Source organism: Plutella xylostella, chromosome 22 (genome assembly GCF_932276165.1).
Source record: "Plutella xylostella chromosome 22, ilPluXylo3.1, whole genome shotgun sequence".
Classification (NCBI taxonomy): Eukaryota; Metazoa; Arthropoda; class Insecta; order Lepidoptera; family Plutellidae; genus Plutella; species Plutella xylostella.
The window spans coordinates 7,346,099-7,355,109 of record NC_064002.1 but is presented as its reverse complement, the minus strand read 5'-3'; positions in this window follow the sequence as shown (position 1 = coordinate 7,355,109).

The window sequence follows — 9,011 nt, the reverse complement described above, 5'->3', positions numbered from 1 at the left end:
ACCACATCTTCTTTGTAGGCATAACGTGGACTTGTGCCCTAATTTCTCACAGTAGTTGCACTTTATGGAAACGGAGGCACTGTAGCTGCGAATTTTCTTGCTATCGGGGTAGTCCTCGCTATTAGCTAGTTTCCGTTTAGAACGAAACAGCCTTGAGCTTTTGCTGAAGCTGGTTGCGCGTAGTCACTTCTGTAGTGAAAGCCAGTCGTTGGACACTTCGGTCAAATCGGGAAACATGTGCCAACACTGTAGCCAAAGCAAGCTGTTCGGTATTCATGTTCTTCCAGCTTGACATGATTGCAGTCATCAGCGAGGCAGCATAAGTAGCAAGGCACCCATTTTCTTTCGGTTTACTGTCACTCAAATTAGGAATGAAGCTGTATTTCTGGGCACTCGTACCTTTGTATGAAAAGCTCCGTGAAGTCACTCCATGTCATCCAGGGGAAAGATACAGTTGACAGCCACGTGGACGCATGACCTTTCAGAGCGCGGCTCAAGGCCACCATAAGCCGTGCGCCTAGCAGATTCTCGTCGTTGATGCACAGGTCCGCAGTCGACATCCAAGAACGTGCGTCGATATCGGATTTACTGGGATCGTAATCAGGTAACCTCAGCTCGGACGACGACGACGGCGTTTTCATAGCTCGAACAAGCGCCAGGAAATTCCGATTCTGATGTTCTAGAAGCTGCTGCCATTTCTCGTAGTTCGTGTCGTGGTGTGAAGCACGTGGGGTGGCGTCTTCTGATCCCACATCTGATGACGAGGAGGGGTGGTCCGCCGGGCATCTCGTCTGGCGGTGGATTCATCGTGCGGGCGGAAATAATAGGCTCTTCGTGTAGTTCGTATCTTGATTATTCAGATTACAATCAACACTTAATGTAACAATGCAAGATCGCGATGATGCAGACGGATTACTTTTAGAAACGCGGCAAGTTCGATACAGCACACTGTTTCCCGTGTCACGTCCAACTCTTCCAAGCTCAGAATCCAGAATGGCGGCATGGCCTCTTCACTTTTTAAACGTCACGTGACCTCTTACTTTTTAAAATGTTGCCAGGGCTGTATCGACCTTACCCAAGGAAAATCCCTTGACGTTTCTGATTCGATTACGACGCGTTTACACGCTCAAATCAACATCGATGCGGCGTTTGTCTGCCAACGCTGCGACATATATTATGTAGGTTGGTTAATACCCTACAGGTGGAAGTTATAACCATACAGGGTGGAATATTATCAAATTTCTGTTGCCATTGACATGCCGCTGCCGCAGACAGGACAGGAAAAACCTACACACTAGAACGACATAGATGTCGTTCTATGACCTGCACTAACAAATTTTAACTCTGTATATAAGTTTATGTACATTATGATGCTAACGAACTTCACGCAGTGGCATATTTCTGTACTTACACATAGCTTTGTTTACCTACACAGATACATTCCGCGATGTCGAAGGCGTTTCTGTATGCATTGTATTAGCATACAATACAATAAGGCAGATGTGTAGTGGGAAGCATCCTCTTGTCCTTGCAATATACGTATTTGGGTATTGTGTTATGTTTTGAGCGGGTACTTGCGTGTACTGTACCTGCGAACGATTACAATTCTATAAAGTAATTAGACGTTTGTTTAATTCTCTTAATTACAGTCGATTTCGAGATGATTAATTGTTTGTTTGTTATTATTTTGTTTGAGTATATAAACTTAAAGGAATAAATATAATTACAAATACGTATCTATAGGAAATTTTTAGTAGTACTTACGTCTCGAATAAAAAAAAACCTGTTGCATTAGTATTGTTGGTCTCTATTTTAAGCTAACAACATTCAGTAACTGGACTTTTAGTGCGATATTATTGTCTAATAAATTTAGTAGACGATTCAATTCATTGATGCGTTGGGGTAAATATCTATTACACGTCTCGACGTGGGCGCGTTGCCTACCCGTTTCCTACCTTCCTTTATTTAGCAACTGTTGGCAATTATATACCTATTCACTATTCACGTATCATAGATCTTGCTTTTATCCAGACTCCAGCGAACACTAACAAAGGTTATTGTTTTAATGAATGGCAAGATAATCAAATTAAACTTTTTGTGTAATATTCTTGTTGGCATAAAGCACAATTGTGTATAATGGCTACATAACCCGCGTGTTACCTTGTGACCCAACACTCAATTTTAATCAGATTTTTCTCTATTGTATAATTATGTCGCTGCCCTGTTAACTTGTTAAGTTACATTCTTGTATTTTTTCATAAGAATTGAAGAAGTAAAGTAATTATTATTGCTTGTGTATAATTAGGTTACAATGTACTTAAGTAACTGTCAAATACTTATTTCAATTTCTTGGCATTGAAAGAACTGTCTAATGTTAATTATGTTAGAAACATAAATTATTTATGAACAGTCATTAAGATGTAAGATGCAATGAACTTGATCTCAATTTGATCGCAATAAATTTAAGATGCTCTAAAACTTGTTGCCAAAACATAAATTAGCTTCAACAAATAAATCTAGATTAAAATAAAAGGTGTTATAGCAAGTCAACTTTATGAATATGCAGATATTGCAGATATTTGTTCACAGACATATATTTTTTCTGTCTTATCTTAGTGTTATGGCTGTGATACTTATCTGCAACCCAAGCGTGGAGATTATGGCAGTCTACCTTCAGTCTTGGAGGAGGCCCATAATTTGTTCTGCAGTGGATTATTGCGTGCATTTGCGTTTAATTAAGATACTTAGGTATATTGATTGAGCGTTTATTGAAAAACAAATCACATAAAATAGCAGATTATTCGAGTGATACATAGAGTGAGTAGCTTGATTAATGAAAATGCTGGAATAAGCAATTAGCTAGCTAGTAATTATCGGCTATACAATTACAAATGTGTAAAAGTTAATGTGTGAGAACTAAACGGTTTGGCAACCACAGATATGTTTGCCATTTGTAAAGGTTACTTTTAAGATTCATTTACAATATTATACCTATGTTTTTAATATTAATTATTCATGGTTTTACTTATACAATTATGTATTTACTGATAAAACGATAAGAATAAAAATTTTTGTCAAATACCTAAACAAAATCAGGCCAGCAAACGATATGAAATCATTTATAGGCACATTCGAAACAAAAATCTATAATTACATTTATTTTATTTGTCGATATTCATGTATTCTAGTCTAAAAGTCAAGGTTACAAAACAACTAGCACTGGTAATTATTTCAAGAGTGTGCAATTACGCACGCTGTAATGTGTGATTAGCGCGGCCGACCCATCGCCAGCCTATTATGTGTTTGTGTAAACTTTTGTATCGTGTAATTGTATCTTAAGCTAACGCATTTAGTAATGTGCTTAAAAATATAATTAAGTTATACATAGGTGGTCTTGGCGTTGAATGTCGGTTCGAACTTACCTTTCAGCTGTCAAAAGAGCGATAGGGTGGTAGGAGTCAGAATTCCCACTCGTGTAGTGATAGGTGGTGACTTTCGCACGCTATACAAATTTACGTTTAGCTTTCACTTCTGGAGCGGTATCAAATATCCCACTAGATCCCGACGATACCTGTTTTTACTCACGGGATAGGATATAATAACAAGCATAACTAAACGCTTGGGTAATCCTATCATTGGAATGCTATGAGCATCCTCTCTGAAAGGTCACCGCGAGGTCACTCGGATGGCAAGCTACTAAATGTTGCTGTACCGTTAGCAAATACAGTCGCTTTATATAACATAAATGTATCAATAAACTAGTGTCATTTACTCAGAATAATTACGGTCTCACTTTGTGATTGGTGATTTTATCAAAATTTAATTGAGTGCTAATTTTACAATAAGTAGGGTAACGTAACGTACCTAGGGACATTTTCGACTACCCCAACTTTGAATGAAGCTATCGCAGCGTACAACTAAGATATTAATGTGAAATTTTCTTTATTCGGTAGGATATATAATCTATTATCACTAGTATTTGTGCTAAAGCTTTAGTGTGGCCAGATTTTATTAAATTAAGATAAAAGTAAAAAGGCTTGTTTTGACCCAAGGTACGTTACACGTTTGTACCTTGGGACACTGTTTCCTATAGCTTTGTACTATGGAAAATGCAAACTTCTAAATAACGCTTTATATCTCTGTTCTTATTGATTTACTGCATCTCTCTTCTGTCTAGTTTCACTCTGGCACTAATAAGAACAGAGATATAAGGCGTTATTTAGATGTTTGCATTTTCCATAGTACAAAGCCATAGGAAACAGTGTCCCAAGGTACAAATTTAATCGTGTCCTAAGGTACAAAAAAGAAATATTTAACCAAAATTTAAATATCTTTATTTTTAATTAATAGGAATCTTTCAGATAATTGCCATGTCATAAAATTAAATAACTGAAAAGTTATACGTGACATCCATGTCTTGATTTTGAGCATGTCTCAATGAGATAAAGCAACACAAAAAACTATACAAAAGCTACTTTTGACTCCAAAAAACTTCATATTGTCTTCAACACACACTCGATGCTGGTATGATCACGAGACTCACTAGTTTTGCCAAGCGAGTAAAATACTATACCTAGGGTAGAATTTTAATATGTTTATTTAGCCGGTTTTTAAAATACAATCAATGTCCCGAGGTACAAGCGTCCCAAGGTACGTTACGTTACCCTATAACTTAATTAATTATACTTGGGCCCAGTTTCACAATGTCTGGTTAGTGACTACCTGTGAGATAAAATACATGCTGTCACTGTCAAAAACAGATAGAGACAGCATGTATTTATCTTACAGGTAGCCACTAACCAGACATTGTGAAACAGGGGCTTAAAACAGTTGTACGGTTATAAAAATTCAACCACATTTGTCAAACACATGCATTAACGAAGCTTGATTAACGTTCAGTTACGTATTTCTCAGTTACGTTGATCTTGTTTTTTGCTGTCCGTACAACTGTAATATCGCTACAATTAAGAAGAAGGTAACCCACGGCATTGTGTTCATAACGAGCTTCACCAACTACCTACAAACAGTTAGCAACATAATTGACTTCTTAACTATGAGTATATTTTGGAGTGCACCAATCAAATGTGAACTAAATAAATAAGTAGTTATTCATCATTGAATTATACTTCAATGATGTTTATAGCACTGAGAACGTCATCGGCTTGATGGATGATGGCTGATAAAATAGTTTAAAGTACATAAACAAAGGTTACCTACAAGACAAGATGAGTTAGTAACATGTGAGGGTTTTAATGTCAGATGTGAATTACTAATATTACGATTGTAATGTCAAGGGTTTATGGCTAAATGAATTATTATTATTAAGACACAGATTTTATGTAAATGATTGAACAACATAAAACTAAATATAATTAATATTTGAGTGTGCCTTCATTTCAATTTATAGAGCCATAAACATGCATTATGTTTATATTAGCAAGCGGTCACATCTAACGAAAAAGTGACTCACAAATTCAATTTCTTCACCGCATAAATAACTTAATCCGTAATTAATTAATTCTTACTGCACCATAATTTACATAACTGGCTATTGAAGATGAAACCATCTAGTATTTGATTGGCGCTTTGATTACAAAGAAAGGTCAAAAGCAAATAGAACAGAATGTACCTTGTAATAGACCTGTGAGAGAAAGAGACGTAAGTTAACATACGTGGACAAAGCCGTGTATTTGTAGAGAGTCAAAGTGTGGGTGAAAGAGATAGACTATTATGTACTGATGACCCAGTGATAGTAGTATTGATGCAATGATGACGCGAGTGACTCCGACTGAGAGATGCCGACAGTCATTCCTGTTATGGATGAAATATTAGACGTTCACCGGTGAACTTATATAAATTTATGATATTGTATACACATTTCATGTATGCAGCAAATAATTATAATAAATATAATAATTAAAACTTAGGTTTTAAATAAATTCTAATAAACAAACACGCTAAGATTGCATCTATACCTTTTAAACACATTCAAAATATATGCAGTAAATATTATGTGCATTGATAAATTTTCAGGCATAAATTTAAAAAATATAAATTTTTACATATTATTTAATATTAAAAAATATCAGTTATACTCAATAACACCATAAACAGAGTGCCGTCTTTCCAAAAGTCTCCCATAGGTGGCCGGTGTCGTATTCTGAAGCGAATTAATTGAGCGCGCGCATTCCACGCACGTTTTGTAACTCTGCTTGAACTCTGCGCCTCTCCACGGCGAGCAGGGCTTACATGCGAGCGCGAGGTGCAGGAGCAGAAGTGGCGCAAGTAAAGCTAATAAATTTATTTTTACCGCGGCTGCTTAACTGCAAACCAGTGAGTTTGTTATCGACGTCGATAAACTCGTTTAGTGTGCGTTCCAAAAATCACAGCGCTTTACGTGCGTTTATAGTGATGTTTAACTAACCCGTGCAGCTGGCTTGTCGATGATACGCACTAGAGTTTGTCATCAAGGAGAGAGGATTAGCCGATCAGATCACATTTAAGTAGTTGAATACCCATGCCCAGGGTTTGAACGTGTATAAAGCACAGTTGATACGTCACGCGAGAAGGCACCCCATTCAATTAATCTGTAACACTGATCACTCCTACCAAGATTTATTCTTGGTAGGAGTGATCAGACCATGGTCGATAAAAAGTGACAAGTTTTAAAAGAATCCAACTTACAAAGTATATCAGGTATATCAGGAATCCAAATTATTTATTTCATAAGTTTATATTTAAACATATATTTAGGTAGACACGTCCAGGTGTAAGCCTAGCGTTATTACTTATGTATGATTACATCTCGTTTGTTGTTTGCTGGGTACATTTATAGTATTACAACTTATCATAACCTGCCTCTAATTTGTCGTAAACTGTACGGTTACGAAAAACATAACATCTGCAATGTTTCACAACGTACAGCATGGTACTGAATGGCTGGAACCTTTTAGGCTGCCTGTCCACCATAGCGGGAAACTTAGGATAGTTTCATTATTTTTCGAACTGAACGGATGGTGGAATTTATGCTTACAGTAAACTACAGATCATATAGTTTGTATGAAATACTTATTCGCTTTTAATTTAAAATGTGTGTAAATATGACCACAAAAGACATTGAAAATATAAAGCATGAAAACCGTTCTAATTCTAACATAATTTTTTATGTATATGTACTGTATGTCTATGTACTTATCAGAATTTATGCAATGTGTGGTGGCTTTTAGCCTCTACTCAATGCAGTCTAATTAACACAATAATATCAATTTCCAATCCTTTCTCCCTTTTTTACAGTTTATCGCGTAACAAAATTATCGCAAAGCCTACGGACCATTTAGCAGTAAACCCACGACACATGGGCACATGCGCAGGCTCTTTGCACCTCGTGTTATCCGAGCTGCCATCTTGTTGCTACACCTTCCTTCTGTTGCATAATGTCACTCGGGTCATCTCCCGGGCTGTGAACGAGACTACATAACGTGTATGTACAGTCAACTACAGAGATAGGTCACTCACAGCGGAGATAGTTTTTCTAAGGTCCAACACAAATAATATTGAAACGAAGAATAGAAAGTTATCATTAAATCTTATTTATCTGTCCATAAATTTTCAAAGGTTTTCAAAATATTTGAAACTGACTGCATTTAAATTTCTTAGCAAAAAATTACGTAATACGACAAATGTAAAATAACGTTTCGTCATGGTCACTGATAATTTACCACCCTGTATAGCAGAAACGTACAGATAGGTGCCCGTGTGAGAATGCGTGTAAATGTGTGAAGTCACAATTTACTCATCCAATTAAGATGCAGCTGATACACCAAGCATGCGGCTTTAATAGAACTTATGAGAATCGAGTGAACAAGTGCATATGCGATTAAACGACACAGCGGAATATTGTTATTCAGTGTTTAATATTATTGTAAATCCACAGTTATTAGGAAAATATATATATATATAAAATATACAGGTTCTACAGTTGACCAGGCAGAGGCTCACGATTGTACTGTCACCACGGCGGGAAGCCATAGTTTAGCTCTAGTGTTTGTCACCGATAGACTAAGAAAAAGCATACAACATTAATGAAATGAAATGTCTGGCCAATGGTTTACGAATGTCTCGATACATAACAAGTGTTTCATACAAAAGACATCAACGCGCGCGCGCGCTTTCATGCTCAATCGATTTATTCGAAATTCAAGGCGTATAAAAAAACGTATGTCAGTGCTGGTAATCAATCATAAGTAAAACGTGTTACATAAGGACAGTTTACTCTTAAATCAATAATCTCTAAAATTGCAAAAATAAAATAAATACGTGCCTACATTACGAGTAAAACTCTATTGTTTTCCAAGATAAATATGTATATTATTTATGTAGGTCTAATGGACTTCTCTTGTACGTTTGGGTACCTGTGTAATATAATGTAGGTACTAGGTAGGTCCAATTTATAATTATGTGTATTGGCAATCGGCTGCCGAAAAACATTTAAAGTTATAGCTTGTTTACATCTGTGCAATACCGAATAGCCTCATTTTGAATAATATTAAGGTATAGTGTAAAGCAATATGTGTCAAAATAGAAACATCAATCGTTGGAATCGCAACATCCGTTCGTGTCACTAATGTTAGCGCTACTGGAAATAGAGTGCGACTTTTTACATCGTTCAAGCTATGGAAAGTAAACGCGAATTCGTATGGCGCAGGAGAATCACCACCTTACGATACAAGCGCTTGCACTACTGTCGCATTATACAAATGCGGGGTATTTAATTCATAAACTGCTCTTGAAAAGAAATTACCTAAGTAATATTTTTACGATTAGTTTATAATAGCCTTAGATCACTCTATCTGTATCTATGTTTTTAAGCGAACCAAATCAAATAATTTTGTAAGCCTACATAGGGACAGGCAGTAAGATACACTGTGTAGTGAATTAGTGACGTAGTAAGATCATATTTTTCAGTAGATTGCCTTACTTATTTACATCGTTCATATTTTTACCGCATCGTC